General features: G+C 49.3%; 1 pseudogene; it reads right to left on the reverse strand.

Annotated features, from left to right (window-relative positions):
• Positions 1-18,360: 18,360 nt before the first annotated feature.
• Positions 18,361-18,849, reverse strand: LOC101343695 (40S ribosomal protein S3a-like; annotated as a pseudogene).
• Between the last annotated feature and the right edge of the window lie 777 nt (positions 18,850-19,626).

The raw sequence follows: 19,626 nt of genomic DNA on the forward strand, positions 1-19,626 counted from the left end.
CTTGTGAACATGACCTTGTCAGGAAATAGGGTCTTTGAAGGTGTTATTAATTAAGTTAACATGAGGTCATACTGGAATGTGGCGAGGGGGTGGCCCTAATCCAATCTGAGTGATGTCCAGTAAAAGAGGAGAAGGGACACAGAGACACACAGAGGGACGGACAACAGAGGACAACAGAGCCATGCTGCAGCTGAAGCCAAGGAATGCCTGGGGCTCCCAGAAGCTTAGAGAGACAAGGAAGGATCTTCACTGTTACGGATTGAGTTGTGTCCCCCCAAATGTGTGTTAACATGGCTAGGACACTATTCCTAGTATTGTATGATTGTCCACCATTTTGTGATCTGATGCGATTTTCCTACGTGTTGTAAATCCTGTCTCTATGATTTTATTGAGATGCTATTAGTGGCAGTTATGTTGGTGAGGCAGGACTCAGTCTACAAGATTAGGTTGTGTCTTAAGCCAACCTCTTCTGGGATATAAAAGAGAGAACCAAGCAGAGACACAAGGGGACCTCATACCACCAAGAAAGTAGCACTGGGAGCAGAGCAAGTCCTTTGGACCCAAGTTTCCAGCTCTGAGAAGCTCCTAGTCCAGGGGAAGATTGATGACAAGGACTTTCCTCCAGAGCAGACAGAGAGAGAAAGCATTTCCCTGGAGCTGACGCCCTCAATTTGGACTTGTAGTCTACTAGACTGTGAGAGAATAAACTCTTTGTTAAAGCCATCCTCTTGTGGTATTTCTGTTACAGCACCACTAGAAAACTAAGACATTCACCTAGAGCCTTTGAAGAGAATGTGGTCCTGCTGCTATCCTGATTTCAGACTCCTGGACTCCACGTTGTGAGACAGTGTATTTCTGTACCACCAACTTTGCGGTACTTTGTTATGGCAGCCCTGCTGTTGTTGTTAGGTGCCAGTGAGTCACTTCTGACTCATAGCGACCCATGTACAACAGAACAAAGTGCTGTCTGGTCCTGCTCCATCCTCACAATCGTTGCCATGTTTGAGCCTATTGTTGCAGCCACCTCATTGAAGGTCTTCCTCTCTTTTGCTGACCCTCCACTTTTCCAAGAATGATGTCCTTCTCCAGGGACTGGTCCCTCCTGATAACATGTCCAAAGTACATGAGACCAAGTCTCGTCATCCTCGCTTCTAGGGAGCGTTCTGGCTATACTTCTTCCAAGACAGATTTTGTTCTTCTGGCAGTCCATGGTATATTCAGTATTCTTCGCCAACACCGTAATTCAAAGGCATCAGTTCTTTTTTGGTCTTCCTTATTCATTGTCCAGCTTTTGCATGCAAATGAGGTGACTGAAAATACCATGGCTTGGGTCAGGCGCACCTTAGTCCTCAAAGTGACATTTTTGCTTTTTAACACTTCAAAGAGGTCTTTTGCAGTAAATTTGCCCAATGCAATACATTGATTTCTTGACTGCTGCTTCCATGGGCATTGATTGTGGATCCAAGTAAAATGAAATCCCTGACAACTTCAATCTTTTCTCTGTTTATCATGATGTTGTTTATTGGTCCAGTTGTGAGAATTTTTGTTTTCTTTATGTTGAATAATACAACATTATTATTCAACATTATTATTCTTTATGTTGAATAATAACCCATACTGAAGGCTGTGGTCTTTGATCTTCATCAGTAAGTGCTTCAAGTCTTCACTTTCAGCAAGCAAGGTTGTGTCATCTGCATAATACAGATTGTTAATGAGTCTTCCACCAATCCTGATGCCCCGTTCTTCTTCATATAGTCCAGCTTCTCAGATTATTGGTGGCCCTAGGACACTAATATACATGTTGCCATGTAACACAGCAAGTCAGGCTAGAACTCAAGTCTCCTGATTCAAGGCTCTTCTCATTCTCTCCAAGAGCTCCAGGTAGGAGGCACTCCAGGTGTGGAGGGGTGACCAGAAGCTCAGTGACTAGCAGCATGTCCATGGAAGGGCCAGGCTGCTCTCCACAGAGTGGCTGCTTTTCATAGATAGCTCTTTGAGTAATCGAAAGGAATGGCAGTGCCTGGAGCGGTGCAGTACAAGGCCTGTGGAACTGTATGCAGCAGCCCTGGCTGGAACACACGCGCAATAGAGTCTGCTGGTAGTGTCAAGGGCACATTTAGATGTGGCCCATGTGTAGTGTAGATATTCCCATTGTTCTTGTTAGCTGGTGTTTTCCTTAAGGAATGGGGATATACCACTCCTGAAGATCCATGCCAGGGGAGTCTTCTGAGGCCACCTGTTGTGGTTGTTGTTAGGTGTTGTCGAATCGGTTCCAACTCTTAGCGACCCTGTGTACAACAGAATGAAACACTGCCTGGCCCTGCGCCATCCTCACAATCTTTGCTATGCTTGAGCCAATTGTTGCAGCCACTGTGTCCATCCATCCCATTGAGCTTCTTCCTCTTTTTTGCCGACACTCTACTTTATCAAGCATGCTGTTCTTCTCCAGGGACTGGTCCCTCCTGATAACATGTTCAAAGTATGTGAGATGAAGTCTCATCATCCTTGCTTCTAGGGAGCATTCTGGCTGTACTTCTTCCAGCACAGACTTCTTCGTTCTTCTGGCAGTCCATGGTATACTCAATATTCTTCGCCAACATCATACGTAATTCAAAGACATCAATTCTTTAGTCTGCCTTATTCATTGTCCAGCTTTTACATGCATATGAGGCGACTGAAAATACCATGGCTTAGGTCAGGCACACCTTAGTCCTCAAAGTGACATCCTTGCTTTTCAACACTTTAAAGAGGTCCTTTGCAGCATATTTGCCTAACACAATATGTCGTTTGATTTCTTGATTGCTGCTTCCATGAGGCCACCTAATCTGCCCTTTTTACTGTATCAATAAGGAAAGAAAGGTTGAGAGAGGGGGTAGTGGTGGTTCTTAGTAGAATTCTCATCTTCCATTTGAGAGACCTGGTTCAATTCCCGGCCAATGCACCTCATGTGCAGCCACCACCTACCTTTCAATGGAGGCCTGTATATTGCTATGATGCTGAATAGGTTTCAGCAGAGCTTCTAGACTAAGACGGACTAGGAGAAAGGCCTGATGATCTACTTCTGAAAATCAGTCAATGAAAACCCCATGGATCACAACGGTCTTATCCGCAAATGATCATGGGGATAGTACAGGACTGGGCAGCATTTCCTTCCATCGTGCATGAGGTCGCCAGGAGTCGGGCTGACTCAACGGCACCAAGGCTGAGAGGATAGAAGGAATTGTCCACGGTCAGACAGTGAGTTGGTTTCAACCATTCTTCATTGCCTCTGCAGACCTCCCTGTGGCCCTGGAAGTTTCCTTGAGTCTGCCTGTGGTTTTCCACCCAAACCAGGGCCCACTCCATCATCCCTGAACTCCAGAACTGCCTCCTCCACACCCTCTCTTCTTCCACCCGTTCTACACAGCACTGCCGAGGGAAACTTTCTAAAACACTGCCATCCGCACGCATTTCCTGCTCCCGTGTCTCTAGTCCATTCTCCTACCTGCTGTTCCAGACTCCTCTTACTAAAGGGCCGCCCTGGAGCTCCGACCACTACCTCAAGCCCTCCCGCTCTCGGTGGGAGGAGCCACATCCTTCAGCCATCTTCACTGGCCTCTCTCCCCTCCCCTCCCACTCCCCCTGCCCTCCTGGCCAATCCTGCCATCCTGCAGTGAGCCTGCGTCTCACAGCCCCTCCCTCCTCAACGGCTCAGGCTCCGGCTCTGCCTCCCACCCCTGCGGCCCCTGGCTTCTCCCGGGTTACAGCAACGGCCACTATTTGGCCTCTGATGTGAATTGTGTCCCCCCAAAACATGTTTTGGAATCCTAACCTCTATACCTGTGGATGTAATCCCATTTGGGAATAGCGTTTTCTTTGTTATGTTAATGAGGCCATATCAGGGTAGGATGTGCGTTACTTAACGACTAAGAGCAGATCAGACACAGAGCAAGCAAGCACAAATGGGAAGATAGATGCCACGCGAAGATCCCCAAAGCGCCGAAGAACACCTGAGCTACAGAAGCTGAGACAAGCATTTTCCCCAGAATTGACAAAAAGCCAGCGTCCTGAATTTGGAGTCCTAGCCTCCTGAACTGTGAGATAATACATTTCTGGTATTTCTGTTACAGCAGCACTAGATAACTAAGACAGTCTCCTTGTCCCCAATCCTTGTCCTCACGAAGCTTAAAAGTCTTCAAGAACTCTCATGGATTTCTTTGTGAAATCAGAATGCTTGGTGTGGCTTCTGGGCCCTTCCAGGCCAGCCTGCTGAACCCCCCCACATCATCACCCACCACCCACTCCTCTCCAGCCAGGTCCAATATGTGTGGTTGCCACCAGATGTCTGCTGGCCGCTGTCCCTGTGCACACACTGCTCTCCCTGCATTGCTCCTTCTTCACCCACTAACTTCCCTTCACCCTGAACACTCAGCGCAAATGTCCCCTCGTCCAAAAGTCATTCCTTGAACCCCCAGTGGGATTTTAATGGCCTCAGCCCTCTCCACTGTGCCAGGGTAGTGACAGGGGATCCATGCCCATGGGTTGGACTCAGTTGTCTTTGTGGTTGCTCTCACTTCACCCCGGATCATTCCGGAAAGGCCGTCAGTGTGCAAGTGACAGTGATGTTTGGATAGGAATCAAGGGAGGTCTGCTTTCGTTTGTGAGTAAATCACCAGCCGGCGCCAGGCAGTCGCTGGGAACAGTTGCCTTGCATATGCCTAACAGCAGATTATACCACAGGCGTGTGCCGCAGCCCCAGATGAGGACACTCCGTGTCACCACTTTCCACACCGGGCTGTGACTGCTTACACGTCCACTCCCGCCTGACTGTGAGGCCCTGGTGCTTCAAGGTGATGTCTGTGTGTCCCTCTCAGAGGAGGCAGCGGGGGTGGGAGTGGGAGAGCACTGGCTGGGTCAGGCTCGGTGTCGAGTCCCAGGTGGCTGAGACATTTTCCCCTCGTGAATATTCTTGTGTGGAGATGACAGACACAGCCACGTCCTCTTGCCTTCCTCAGAGGCCTCACCTGTGGATTTGCCGGCTGCCCTGCTCAGCTGTGCATTCCAAACCCGGCTGAGCACCAAAGCACGCATAGCGACTGGTCCCACTCTCGGCCTCCTGAACCCACCGCAGCAGGGGCGGGGCCCGCGGCTGGGTGCATTTACAAGTTTCCAGGGGATTCTGATCCAGGCCTGGCATTTGGGAACTCCTGCACCACAGTTCACACAGGGCTCCACACCCACTATCATCACAGTAACTCTGTAAGGCAGGTGGCTATTAGCGCCCTTATTCACAGGTGAGCGAAGGGAGACTCAGAGATAGGAGGTAACTTGCTCAAGGTTGCACAGCCAGGACATGTCCTCTCTGAAGAGGCCTTGTGCTCTTGCTCCAAATCCATTGCCAAACCCATTGCTGTCGAGTCAATTCTGACTCATAGTGACCCTATAGGACAAAGTAGAACTGCCCTATAGGGTTTCCAAGGAGCGGCTGGTGGATTTGAACTGCCGACCTTTTGGTTAGCGGCCGACTGCTTAACCATTGTGCCATCAGGGCTCCGCTCTTGCTCTGGCACCCCTGAAATTTTGAGATCTGAATATTCCTTGTTCAGCTGACTGAACCATCTCTGAGCCTCCATTCTTAAAGGCCCTAGAAGGGAAAGGATCCTGAGCTGTTTGGATCATGGGTCCACCTGGTGGCAGCCCTGAGAACTGCACGCAGGTACCCAGGCAGACACAGCAGGTCTGACCGGCACCAGCCCTAGGACCCCTTTCTGTGCTGGGACAAAAAGGCCACTCCATTTATTATAGTGAAAGGATGGCTCCACCAGAGGCACCAAGACCATTTGAGGGGTTCACTCTTTTTTATTCAGGTTTAGAATCAAGTGTTTTCAGAGTCAGGCCTGGCTTGGCTCCAGGCAAGCCTCTGGGCCTCAGTTTCTCTGCCTGCAATTAAGAGGCTAGATCAGGTCTCTGGGGACCCTCCTGGCTCTGAAAATCTCCTGCGTCATGATTAGGGACAGCTGATGACACTTTGATAAGATTAACGGGATTGTTTTTCAAGTCTGAGTTTCAGGATTTAGGAGCGCAGGTGCAGACATCTGGAGCTTGGAAACCTGTTTTGCCCACTTCATGGGCAGAGCGAGCTCGGTTCTCCTCAGCGGCGCTTGTGTTCACCAGGCATTTTTCAAAGATGTTCAAATTAAAGCGTAATTGAAAAATGAGCCTGTAGCTCCGGGCTGAGGGGTGGCAGGGCCAGGGCTGCTCACTTAATCAGCTCTGTGGTATTAATAACAGGCCAGCAGCCGCGGAGAAGAGAGCCCGTTCATTGCCACGCTGACAGTTCCCAGCCCACGGGCTTTTCTTCTTCATTTTTCACTGCAAACAAACGTCACTTGGGCATTTTTCCTCCATTCCAGTGAATTCCCGGGAGTGAAATAAACATATGAGCTGAAGACGGACTTTTTCTTCTTCTCTCTAAAAGGCTGGAGCAGGAAAGAAATGTACAGGGCTGTAACCTGGGAAGCAGGGATGGTTTATGCTCAAGATTCTCCCTGCCTGAGGGGCTGCCCACCCTGCAGAGCCTGCCCATTCCCATCCCGGAGGTGGAGAGAGTGCCGCTGGAGGCAGGAAGCCACCTCTTGCTCTCTCCTCTCTCTATTTCTCTCCCCCACTCTGACTCTCTCTCAAACACACGCTCTCCTCTCCCCTCCCTTCCCCCCTCCCCTCCTCCTTCTTCCCTTTTACCAAAAACATACAAAACAGTGAGGCCGTCATAGACATGAAGTCCCCTCCCCGCCCCCCAGCCCGGGAAAGGAAAGGCCAATGAGGCTGCTAGGGCCCTGCCTTCGCCCAAAATGCTGGCATCCAAAGGCATCTGACCTGGGTCTTTTCCTCCATTTTAATTTTGGGAGTCCATGGGTGGTGCAATCAGGTAGCAGCTAGGCTGCTGACTGATAGGTTGGCAGGTTCAGTCCACCCAGAGGTGCCTTGGAAGAAAGGCCTGGCGATTTACTTCCAAAAAATCAGTCATTGAAAACCCTGTGGAGCACAGTTCTACTTTGGCACCCTTGGGGTCACCATGCATCTGCAACCAAACATGTTGCTAAGGAAACACTTCCCACCCCAGGCCAGAGGGAGTCTGGGCTGTTGATGGCTGTCGTGGTGCAATGAGTTTCTCATATGGCCTTTCTAGCCCTAGTTTTGTAGTTCTCCCAGAGTGATTGGTTGGTTTACCATCCATAGCAGGGGCTTACAAGTGATCGGTTGACTTATGACCTACCATATGGTTGACCTTTACTGGAATTGGCTGAGAGGCCCCGCCCAGTCTGACGTTTACCTGGATTGGTTAGGGAGCCCACCTTGTAATCAGCAAAGGGTACATGGACTAGCCTATAAAAACCCTAGAACACCAGAGCCTCAGATGGGGCTTCCTGACTGAGGAGAGCTAGGAGAATACCTGCGGCTCTGACCAGGTAACCCTGTGATGCCGATGGAGGCAGTGGCTGCAGCGGTACCAGAAGAAGCAGAGACGGTGAGCAGCCCCAGACCCAGACAATGGCGGCGGAGTATAAAGGCTGAACCCTGGCTGAGAGGGACAACCAATTGCGGAGCCTGCCAAGTGACGACACTGAGTTCCCTGTTGGGAAGTTTTCTGAAGAGTGAGAATGAACATTGGTTTTTGGGAAGGGTGAGCGGGTCCCTGTGAGCCATGAGCGGGTCTTCTTTAAGACACTGAGGCCCAGTTCGGGGACCCCTCCTGAATCCTGCCCTTGACATATATTCATTTCTGTTTATATCCTTCTCAGTGATTAAAGTTGTTATTCCAGTTATGTTGTTTCCATGAGTTTTTTGTGACTGTTTCAATGAATTCTCAAACCCAATAGGGAAAGAGTGGCATGGGGGGAACGGCTGGTGTCAAAAAATGGTTGAGAAGTTTGAGAAAGGAGGTATATATATTTTTTTAAGGGTTTTTTTAAATTGTACTTTAGATGAAGGTTTACAGAACAAACTAGCTTCTCATTAAACAGTTAGGACACATATTGTTTTATGACATTGGTTAACAGCCCCATGACATGTCAACATTCTCCCTTCTCCACCTTAGGTTCCCTACTACCAGCTGTCCTGTCCCCGCCTGCCTTCTAGTCCTTGCCCCTGGGCTGGTGTGCCCCTTTAGTCTCATTTTGTTTTATGGGCCTGCCTCATCTTTGGCTGAAGGGTGAACCTCAGGAGTGACTTCAGTACTGAGCTAAAAGGGTGTCTGGGGGCCATACTCTTGGGGTTTCTCCAGCCTCTGTCAGGCCAGTAAGTCTGGTCTTTTTTTGTGAGTTAGAATTTTGCTCTACGTTTTTCTCCAGCTCTGTCTGGGACCCTCTATCGTGATCCCTGTCAGGGCAGTCAGTGGTGGTAGCCGGGCACCATCTAGTTGTGCTGGACTCAGTCTGGTGGAGGCTGTGGTAGTTGTGGTCCATTAGTCCTTTGGACTAATCTTTCCCTTGTGTCTTTCGTTTTCTTCAGTCTCCCTTGCTCCCGAAGGGGTGAGACCAGTGGAGTATCTTAGATGGCCACTTATAGGCTTTTAGGACCCCAGATGCTACTCACCAAGGTAGAATGTAGAACATTTTCTTTATAAACTATGTTATGTCAATTGAGTTAGATGTTCCCCAAGACCATGGTCCCACAGCCCTCAGCCCAGTAATTCAGTCCCTTAGGGAGTTTGGGTTTGTCTATGGAGCTTCCATGACCTTGCCTTGTACAAGTTGTGCTGGCTTCCCCAATATTGTGTACTGTCTTAGAAGGGGGGTGTATCTGATCTCCATCTCATACGAACCAGCTTGGTGCTGATACTTATAGTCAGCGTTATTGTTAGAGATGAGTTTCTAATCGTCACTTTTGTCTCCTGGAGTGGCAACCGCTCCATCTTCCTGAAATACTTAACAAACACATGTGGTCCCAAGGCAGGACTGGGCCAGCTTAACTTGGCTTCTCAAGAGGGCCTGAGATCCACAGGCGACTGAGGGTGGAGATGGCTTAAGGGCAGGACATGTGATCTTGTTAGAGCTGCTGTAGAAGGAGGCATTCTCAGGCTTCTGAGGGAAAGAAAGAAGGGAGTAGGCAATTATAGAAAAAGGAAACTATAGAATGAGGAAAACACCCAGCCCAGGGCTCTGAGGGCCCAGCTTGCCCCACCGGAGTCAACTTGAAGCCTGTTTTATTTCCCAACCTAACTCCTCCTGCCAGCTCCAGATCCTGCAGTTTGGAGAGCCTGAGGTGCCCTCTGCTGGCCGCTCTTGGTCCTGCACCTCAACAAGCTCAGAGCTGGGAGCTGAGACCTGCCTCTGCCCTTGTTCTGGCCTCCTCTCTGCCTGTTGCCCTTTGCCTCCCCTTGTGGGCCTTCCAATGCACCAGATGTTTATGCTTCCCCTCCTGGAATTTTCTCCACCAAATCTCTCCACGCTCCTCCTCCTTTTTACTACACCCCCGTCATTGCTAAGCGCCACCTCCTCCAGGAAGCCTGCCCTGACTTCACCCAGAGGCACTGACTGCATCTGCTTCCTGACCCCACTGTCCCTGTGAGGATACCCATCATGGCTTCTGCCATGTTGCTAGGTCCTTACTGTTCCTCTGTCTCTCCCTGCTGGAGACTGTGCAATCCCTAAGGGGTGAGGACTATGTCCCTTATGTCCTCAGCACCCGGTACAGAGCTGCATGGAGCAGGGGCCCACCTGGGAAGTGTTTGTGGGGAGGATGAATGAATTTGACATCCTACCTCAGAGGGTCCAAGCAGGACTATTCTGAGGTGGGTGCCCTGGAGCAAAACCCGCAGTACAGGGTCCTGCGGGACGATGGATCTCTTTTATATGATTGCCATAGTCTTGTGACTCCCACCAAATGATTGAGTGGACCTATGCAATTAAGGTGCTTGTGGTTCACCAAGGGGATTGGACCGCTTGATAGTAATGCAGGTAACGTGCATGGCACCCTTGTGGGGGTGGCACCATGCAAATAAGGTGTATGGAACCCTAACGAGGGAATTGGTCAGTTTTGCCATTCCGCTAAGCTTAAAATGAGCCATCCTAGAGGCGGAAAGGGGCGACGTCACTACCACCAAGGAAGAAGAGCTAGGAGTGGAGCGTGTCCTTTGGACCTGGGATCCCTGTGCTAAGAACCTCCTAGACCCAGGAGATGGAGAGAGAGAGATGTAACACCAGAGACAGTAAGAGACAACGAGAAGCAGAGACAGAGAAACGCCGGTAGCAGAGGCAGCAGAGGCAGCAGAACCAGCAGACTGGCAGGAAACGGCATGCTGGGCTTCCCAGCCCGTGGAGCAAGAAAGCTGACTACCTTCAGGCTTCCTGGCAGAGTGGGGTGCCTTCAGGCACTTGGTGAAGCTAGTATCATAGACCCATGGAGGGAGGGAACTGAGCATCTTCAGGCTGAGGCTTACTGGTGGAGTGGGGTAACTCTGGGCCCTTACTGAAGGAGCTAAAGAGCTTTGTAACACTTGCAGAGGCTGGGATGGCCCAAGAGGACTTGAGGGACTGAGGGGCAGAGAGGCCGAGGGCCAGGGAGAGGCCTGGCCTGCCTGTGGGCACGGCTGAGAAGCTGTTCTGACCAAAGGACCATATCCTGAGTAGTTCCTGATCCTGACTTGTAACCTGTTGTTTCCCTAATAAACCCCATAATCTTGAGTATTGGCTGTTAGTTCTGTGTGGCCATTGCAATGAATTATCAAACTCAGCAGAGAAGTAGCAAGTGAAAAGGTTGGAGAGAATGGATATATTTGACCTCTGCCTCATAGGAATCAGCTTTGGGCTGCTGTTGATGGTGATTCTCTTTCTCCCTCATGAAGTTAAAGGAGCTCAGACATGCCCACCACACCAGCATTTTTACAGGTCCCACACTTTTTTGGGATAAAAGCAACATACATAAATATATGGTCATTGAGAAAAATTTTTTAAATATAACAGTGTATAAGCTAAAAAGTGAAACCCCCTTCAACCATCCCCCATCCTACAAACTTGCCATTGATTTTTAAAATTATTATTATTACCAGTTACCATCACCTTGACTCCGACTCATGGTGGCCCCATCTGTGTCAGAGTAGAACTGTGCTCCATAGGGTTTTCAATGGCTGATTTTTCAGAAGTAGATTGCCAGGTCTTTCTTCCAAGGTGCTTCTGGCTGGACTCCAAACTCCAACCTTTTGGTTAGCAGCCGAGCACATTAACCATTTGCACCACCTAGGGACTTCCCATAGATCATACTGTCATTACTTTGGAACATATTCTTCCCAGTTTCCATCCAAGTATTCCCTTTTACTTGATTTTCCCTTTTCTCTTGTTGTGTTTAACATAAATGGGTCATACTATAGCCATAATTCTGTATTTTTTAAGGAAATAACCCATCACGGGTTCCTTCTAAGTCAGTGCCTGCAGGTCTCTGTCATTCTTTTTAATGGCTGCAAAGTGTTCCATACTATAGCCCTACTGCATTGCGTAAATTCTTGCTGTGTGTGTGTGTGTTTGCAGCTGCAAACATTTCTGCAAGCATCCTCGTGCCCACCTCTTTGCGCCCACGTGCACATACTTCTGTAGAATCGACTCTTAGAAGTGGAGTTGCTGAGTCTAAGGGCGTACGCATTGTATGGTTTAATAGCTTCTGTCAAAATATCCTCCAAAAAGCTGATATCAATTGATAACAATTTCTCCACATCTTTGGCAGCACTGGGTGTATTAGACTTTTTTTTTACTTTGCCGTATTTGATCATCTGAACCTGAAATCTGGTTAAAACAGATTTCAGAGAAGAGAGGTTTGGGAAGGGTGTGTGGCGTGTGTATGAGTCTCTAGCCTCTTGTGAAAGGAGCTGGCAGTGCGGCTTCCTTCTCCTTGGCAGGGAGGGTGGGGCCCTCCCCAAAGCCCCACTAAGCCCTCTGTCCCAGACCCAGAGCCTGGCCCCTCAGTAGATTCCCTAGAGACAGGGGGCCAGGGCCCCCAGAGAACCTTAAAGGGCTGATTTGCCTCCGGCAGCGTTTCCAGCCCTGGTGAAATGTCGGAGAATTTTTAAGGAAGCAGCTCTGTCCTGCTCTGAGAATCTTCTCGGTGAGGGAGGACTTGTGTTGGGTAGAACCAGAGAGTTACATCCTTGGCTATGGACATGGCCAAGAGAATATGAAGCAAAACATCATGTCCTAGAAGAACCAATGGTTATGGAGCATAAAAATGCCGTCTGAGAAGTTTTGAGGCATCTCTGGACGGTGCAAATGGTTAACGCACTCAGCGGCTAACTTCCAGTCCACCCAGAGGTGCCTCAGAAGAAAGGCCTGGAGATCTAAGTCTGAAAAATCAGCCATTGAAAATCCTATGGAGGACAGTTCTACTCTGACACATATGGGGTTGTCATGACTCAGAAGTGACTCAATAGCAACTAGCGAGAGATGTTTTGAGTGATCCCCTGGGCCCTCAGAGGTAGATGGCTGGAGCATCCTGGGACCTAACCTCTTATTCCACACCATCTCCCCTCAACCTCCACCTGGACCATAAGCATTCTGTTTGGACAATTAAACTTAGAAATAGCTTGTCATTTATGTATCTAGAAAAATCTGGAGAAAGGGGAACAGCACAATCCAACCTCCACACAGTGCCGGGTTCATCCCAGATCCAGAGGTCTTCCTGGCCTGTGCCCTCAGGGTGAAGGGGACAGAGGGGCCATGGTGCCTGGGATCAACTTCTCAGCCTTTAATCTTCTAGAAGTCCTGGATGGCATTCAGGGTTTGCTGGCTTGGTTGCCTTCCTGTGTTTATTCTAATAGGCCTTAGACAACGGCCTTAAAATGACCCATGGAACAGTCAAGGCAAGGGAGAGGGGAGGGCAGGCCTTGGCAGGGTCAGCCACTGAGTGGAGGGTAGCAGGGGCCCCACGGGGACTCTCATTATTGACCAGGAACCTGAGGGGTCTTGAAAACGCATGGGCAAGAAGGTCAGGCAGGGAATGCGTGCTGGAGAAAGAGAACTGAATACTCACTGGACGGAGCCGAAGACCAACACGCTTCGGGAAAGATGGGGAAACTGGAGCTAAGATACATCCTCAGTGTCAGCAGGATATTTTAGAGTTTCCACCAGCTTCCGTCTTTATTCCTTCATACGTTCTTCGTCCTCTGAGGGTGGCAGAGTAGGTATTATCATTCCCGTTTACTACTGAGGCATCTGTGTCTAGAGAAGGGGATGCCTTACTCGAGGTTGCTCCCCTACCCCAGAAGTGTGCGTTTCCCCATGGCTCGTGAGAACCAGCAAGCCTTCCTTCGCTGCCTGGCCAAGTCCTATATATCCCTCAGGACCCCAATTAGGTGCAACGGCTGGAAGGCGTCCCTGAGCCTCCTGTCCTCATCTCTCCTATTTGCTTCCTAGAGAACACACAGAGACCTGCCATGTCATCACGTGTCATAATTGTCTTTCTCCCCACTGGATGGTGCACTCCAGGAAGACAGAGGTCGCTTCTGATGAATCATCACACCTTCCCCTCCTCCCATCGCCCTTGGCCTGGAGCCTCTCCCCGCAGCCCGTGCTGAGCAGATGTTTGTGGAATGGATGATTGGGGGTGGGGGGGGGGGTGCAAAGAAACGACCCAAAACCTCACAGAGCTTCTGAAGCAAAGGTAGGGCGAATGCCTGCCACCGTGAACCACCATCTTAGCGGAAACAGTGTGAGGTTTTGGAGGATCCCAACTCTACTCAGGAAAAGAATAGACAATTCTGGGGGCGGGGTGGAGAAAGGAGGAGAATGGCAGGGGCTCTGAAGTCCCCTGAAGGTGCTGAGGGCGGGGGCTCTCATCAGAATTCCGAAGGGGCAGAACAGTGGGCATGGGGGCAGATGGGAAAGGCTCCTTTGCCCAGAAACACAGGAGACCCTGAACAATGCCAAGTGCGCCCCCTCGTGGTGGCTTGAGACCAAGGCTGGAGCTCAAAGCAGAACCCTGCATTTTCCTCTTTCTGGTAACCCACTGCCGTCGATTCCAACTCGTGATGACCAAACGCGTGCAGAGCACAACCGCACGCCACAGGGTTTTCATGGCTGTGACCCTTTTGGAAGCAGATCACCAGGCCTTTCTTCTGAGGTGCCTCTGGTGGGTTTGAACCACCAGCTTTCGGTTAGTAGCTGGGCGCTTAACTGTTTGTGCGACCGAAGGACTCTCTTTCAGGTGAAAAACAAAACCAAATCCGTTGCCGTCGAGTCGATTCCAACTCATAGCAACCCTATAGGGCAGAGTAGAACTGGTTTCCAAGAAGCGCCTAGTGGATTCACACTGCTGACCTTTTGGTTAGCAGCTGTAGCTCTTAACCACTGCATCACCAGGGTTTCCTCTTTTAGCTAAGGGGGCAGAAAATGGGTTCAGGAAGAGGGGAAAAGGAGCACTGGTCTTGGAGCAGGATACTAGTGCCGACCATGCCGCTAAGTCGCCAGATTTCTGTGGGCAAAGCCATTTCTCCTCTCTGAGCCTCAGTTTCCCCATCTGATTAATAGAGGGGTCGGATGAGGTAGACAACTCTCGGGTGGGGGGCTGACCACAGGCCAGGCCCTGAACTAAGCACTCTGCATGTGTTCCCTTAGCCAGCTGAGGACATGGAGGTAAGGTACTTCCTGACAGAGGAGGACACTGAGGCTCAGAGAGGTTAAGCAACTTACCCACCGCCACCCAGCTGCCAAGTGGCAGAGCTGGGACTTGAAGCCTAGTGTTTCTCATGGTCTTTGACTCTTTGTGGTCCAAGGACTCTGCAGGAGAAAATGATTCACAGGAGCCATTGGGGTCCTGGCAGGGTGCCAAGGGAAGAGTTGAAGACCCAGTTAATGGGAGACTCAGGCCTAGAGCAACCTCATATGCAGAATGCACGGTCTTTTCAGGAGAAGAAATTATGGCCACCGCTCAATTAGCCCTCAAAACAATGTTCTCTGCCCACCCAGAGAACTGTTTTAAAACATTCAACAGAAACATCATCTGTCTTCTGTAAACTTGTTTATTAATTTCACATCTGCCCACACCGTTTGCTGCCTCTGAGTAGCCTAGCAGTTCTTGAATGTCTGTTCTTCCACCCACTCACCTATCCGCCATTCATCCATTCACCCACCCACATACCCGTCCATCCACCCCCCTGCCCATCCATCCACCAACCCACCCATTCATCCATCCATCCATTCACCCGCTCACCCATCAATTCACCCACTTATCTATCTACTTACTCATCTACCTATCCACCCACATACTCATCCACCCATCTATTCACCCACCCACCCATACATTCATCCACAGCCCCTACTCACTCACCCACCCATCCATCCATTCACCATCCACCATGAAAAAATACCCGAGCCCTGAGCTACTGATGCTTTATCCTCAGGAGCTTCTAATTAGCTATTACGGTTCTTGAGCATATAGGCCAATAAACAAAAATGTGTTGCGTTAGTTATCTGTGGCTGCATGCTATTTAGCAGCTAAAGCAACAAGTGTTTGTCATCTCACACAGGGTCTGAGGGTCATCAATATGAGAGCAGCTTAGCTAGGTGACTGCCTCAGGGTCTCTCATGAGGTTACAGTTAAGATGTCAGCTGGGCTGCAGTCACCTGAAGGCTTGACTGGGGCTGGAAGATCAGCTTCCAAGATGACTCCCTCACAGGCTGTTGACAGAAGACCTCAGTTCTTCACTGGCTGTTGGCAGAAGTCCTCTTGGTTCCTTATCATACAAGTCTCTCGACAGGGCTGCTTGAGTATCCTCACAACAAGGCAGCCAGTTTCCCCCAGAGTGAGTGATTCAAGAGAGCAAGAAGGAGCCTCCATGCCTCTTACAACAGTCTCCGAAGTTGCACCATCACTTCTGCTTTATTCCATTTATCCAAGGGGAGGGGAATTAGGCACCAGTTCTTTTTTTTTTAATTGTACTTTAGATGAAGGTTTACAGAACAAATAGTTTCTCATTTAACAGTACACATATTGTTTTATGACAATGGTTAACAACACCACGACATGTCAACACTATCCCTTCTCAACCTTGGGTTCCCTATTACCAGCTTTCCTGACCCTTCCTGCCTTCTAGTCCTTGTCCCTGGACTGTTGTGCCCCATTAGTCTCATTTGTTTTATGGGCCTGTCTAATCTTTGGTTGCACGGTGAACCTCAAGAGTGACTTCATTACTGAGCTAAAGCATGTCTGGGGGCCATACTCTCGAGGTTTCTCCAGGCTCTGTCAGGGCAGTAAGTTTGGTCTTCTTTTGTGAGTTAGAATTTTGTTCTACATTTTTCTCCAGCTCTGTCCAGGACTCTCTATTGTGATCCCTGTCAGAGCAGTCAGTGGTGGTAGCCGGGCACCATCTAGTTGTGCTGGACTCAGTCTGGTGGAGACTGTGGGAGTTGTGGTCCATTAGTCCTTTGGACTAATCTTTTCCTTGTATCCTGTTCTCTTCATTCTCCCTTGCTCCCGAAGGGGTGAGACCAGTGGAGTATCTTAGATGACTGCTCACAGGCTTTTAGGACCGCAGACGCTACTCGCCAAGGTAGAATGTAGAACATTTTCTTTATAAACTGTGTTATTAGGCTCCACTTCTTGAAGGGTTGAGTGTAAAAGAATTTTTGGATGTATTTTAAAACCATCGTGGGTACGGTTCGTGCTGAGACAAAAGTGTGCAGGGTACTGAGGAGACCAGAGGTGGGGGCAGGGGTAGGGGGGAGTGGTCAGTTCTTCTGAGAAGAGTAGGGGGATCAGGGAAGGCTTTATAGGGGCCTTTATAGGGGCTGGGCTCTACCCTGACCCACAATGTGACCTTTAACGAGTCCCTGTCCCTCTCCGGGTAGAGACTCTGTGTTATATAAATTGTCGTTGTTAGTTACCACTAAGTTGACTCCAACTCACGGCGCCCCATGTGTGTAGAGCAGAACTGCTCCAAAGGGTTTTCAAGGCTGTGACTTTTCAGAAGCAAATCTCCAAGTCTGTCTTCCGAGGCACCGCTGGGAATCGCCAACCTTTCAGTTAGTCAAGTACTTAACTGCTTGCTCCATCCAGGGACACAGGAAATAAATGAGGACCACCCAAATGAGGTCAAACAGAGCCTTTTCATTCAGATCTTGCTCTGGCAAGGGAGATGGCCCCCATCACTTGCATTTGACAAAGACCAAACATGGGCAGGGGAGTGGGAAGTTTTATAGTGGAAAGAAGAGAAGAGAAGGCTGCACGTGTGCCCTGATTGGAGGGTGTTGGTGTGGGAAAGCTGGCGGCAGGCTAACTAGAGGTGGGTAAATGATGCGATCGGTTTGGGGAGCATATTTGACTTTCTCTGGTTGGTCCTGAGTTGGAAGCTGGCCATCATTGACCAAGTCCTGACCGTTCTGGGCCCAGTGCTGCAGAGGTTGTGGATTGGTGTCTTGTGGTGGTAGCTGCAGAGGTTATGGGTCAGAGTTGATTGTCATTTTGTATATTCAGTCTCTAGGGTTCTCCTCTGGAAAATGTAGGGGTTGGTTGGCTGGGCTTTGAGGTCCTACCCAGCTCTGACATTGCAGAAAGCTGGATTCTCCCCCTGGAAATGAGGTGGACAGTGATGGAGATGTGCTGGGTGGAGAAAGGATGGGCTAGTCAGAGTGGCTGCCAAGCCAGAGGCGAGTAGAGATGAGAGAAAGAAATGGAGGTGTGCTCTAAGGGACCCTCCTTCTCATGCAGTCTCCTAATCCTACACGACCCAGAAGCTTCGACTCATCTCACATACTGGTCTTTGGCATAAGAGTTTGCTTGAAGGAAAATTCTGTTTTGTTTTTGTTTTTTCAGGAGCGGCTCTTGTGAAGGGGGCTCATGTTAAACTAGGCCTTGAAGTGTGGGTCTGGGTTTGTTTTCTTGTTTGTTTTCCCACAAATAAGTTCTTTTATTCGTCACCATTGAAAGTCTAAACAGATTCTTGAACTGGTGGCTCATATGCATCAGCTCGTTCAGCTTCAGCACCTGTCTCGTCTCCAGTAGCTTTTCCAGAACCACCACCTTCACCATGAAGCTCCATGAGTTTTCCCAATTCATACCTGGGCTTCTTCCACATTTTTATTTTTCTAAGGAACTTATCACGGAGAGGATAAATAGACTGGCAAGTTTTTTCTATGTCTTTCCCAGTGCTGTCTGGAATCAGTTTATTGACCACTTCTTTCAAGTCATTTGTCTGCACCTCTTGGGTCATGATTTCCATCATTTTCTTCCAGATTTGTCTGATAGGATGGTACTGAGGGAGCCCTGGTGGCACAGTGGTTAAGCGTTTGGGTTCTAACCAAAAGGTCGGCAGTTCGAATCCACCAGCTGCTCCTTGGAAAACCTGTGGGGCAGATCCTAATTGGAATCGACTCAATGGCAATGAGTTTGGGTTTTGGTTTATTGGTACTGAGCATGAGAAGTCTTCTGAATCTGATTGTTGCATTTTTTTTAGTAAAACCAACACAGAACAGACGAAGCAAATAACTACTGGTAGTCTTGGCATCACCACAAGTTTCAGTCATGGTCTACCATTTTTTTGACCATAGAGCACGTTTTGTCATGGGTGAGATCCATGCCATGAAAGTTGGTCAGGCAGTTGGTGCCCCGAACAGCCTCAGTAACTAGCTTGAATTTGCTGAATGCAACTTAATTGCTCTGCAGATCAGTAAGGCTCATTTCAAAAACATGACCCTTGAGGCCATCAGATGCAAGTTTGGTTCCTTGAGTGCTTGTGACTAGTCTTTTTCCAATATTTCTTATATTGGACATAGCGGGTGCCTACACATAATACCAAGCTTTCTTAGAAAATGGTTCAACCCCTTTCTTCTTGGCTCCTTTTTTGCCACCTTTTGTAGGGCGCTTGTTCTTGCTGACCTCCAGGGGCATGCTCGGGGAGTCAAAGGTGTGGTTTTGGTGTTGACGGAACAAGGGCTTGAGAGGTAAGTGGGCACTCCTGGTGGGGAAAACAGCTGGAGCAAAGGTGTGGCTGTGTGCTTCCCAGAGGGAAATGAGAGACACTCATTCCATGTTTGCCCTGAGTCAAGCATTGAGGTTAAATGTTTCCCTGGATATGTAAGTCTCATAGGAATATTGCTGGGGGGGGGGGCCTTTACCCTCACTGACAGATGAGAGAGTTGAGACTCAGGGAGGTGAAGTGACTCACCATGGTCACAGATGTGGGAGTAAACCCAGCTTGAGTATCTCTGGTGTCCATGTGCTTCCGAACACAGGATGCTGTTGGAAAGGAGCTGTGTGGAACTCAGCATCCCTGGCAGGGATCCCGGCAGGTGTCATGCTCGCTGGGACCACGGTTGGCATCCAGTTACTGAGCTAGCTGAAAGTTTTTATTCTGAGATAAATTGTAGATTCATATGAGGTTGTAAGAAATAATACAGAGAGATCCATATACCCTTCACTCAGCTTTCCCCGATGGTAACAACTTGTCTAACTACAGTACGATATAATCCACTGCTGCCGAGTCGATCCTGACTCACAGTGATCCCATAGGACAGAGTAGAGCTGCCCCATAGGGTTTCCAAGGCTGTAAATCCTTACAGAAGCAGACTGGCACATCTTTCTCCCGCAGAGCAGCTTGTGGGTTCAATCCACCCACCTTTCGGTTAGCAGCCAAGTGCTTTAGCCACTGTGCCACCAAGGCTTCTT

Source organism: Trichechus manatus, unplaced genomic scaffold, assembly GCF_000243295.1.
Source record: "Trichechus manatus latirostris isolate Lorelei unplaced genomic scaffold, TriManLat1.0 scaffold00045, whole genome shotgun sequence".
Classification (NCBI taxonomy): Eukaryota; Metazoa; Chordata; class Mammalia; order Sirenia; family Trichechidae; genus Trichechus; species Trichechus manatus.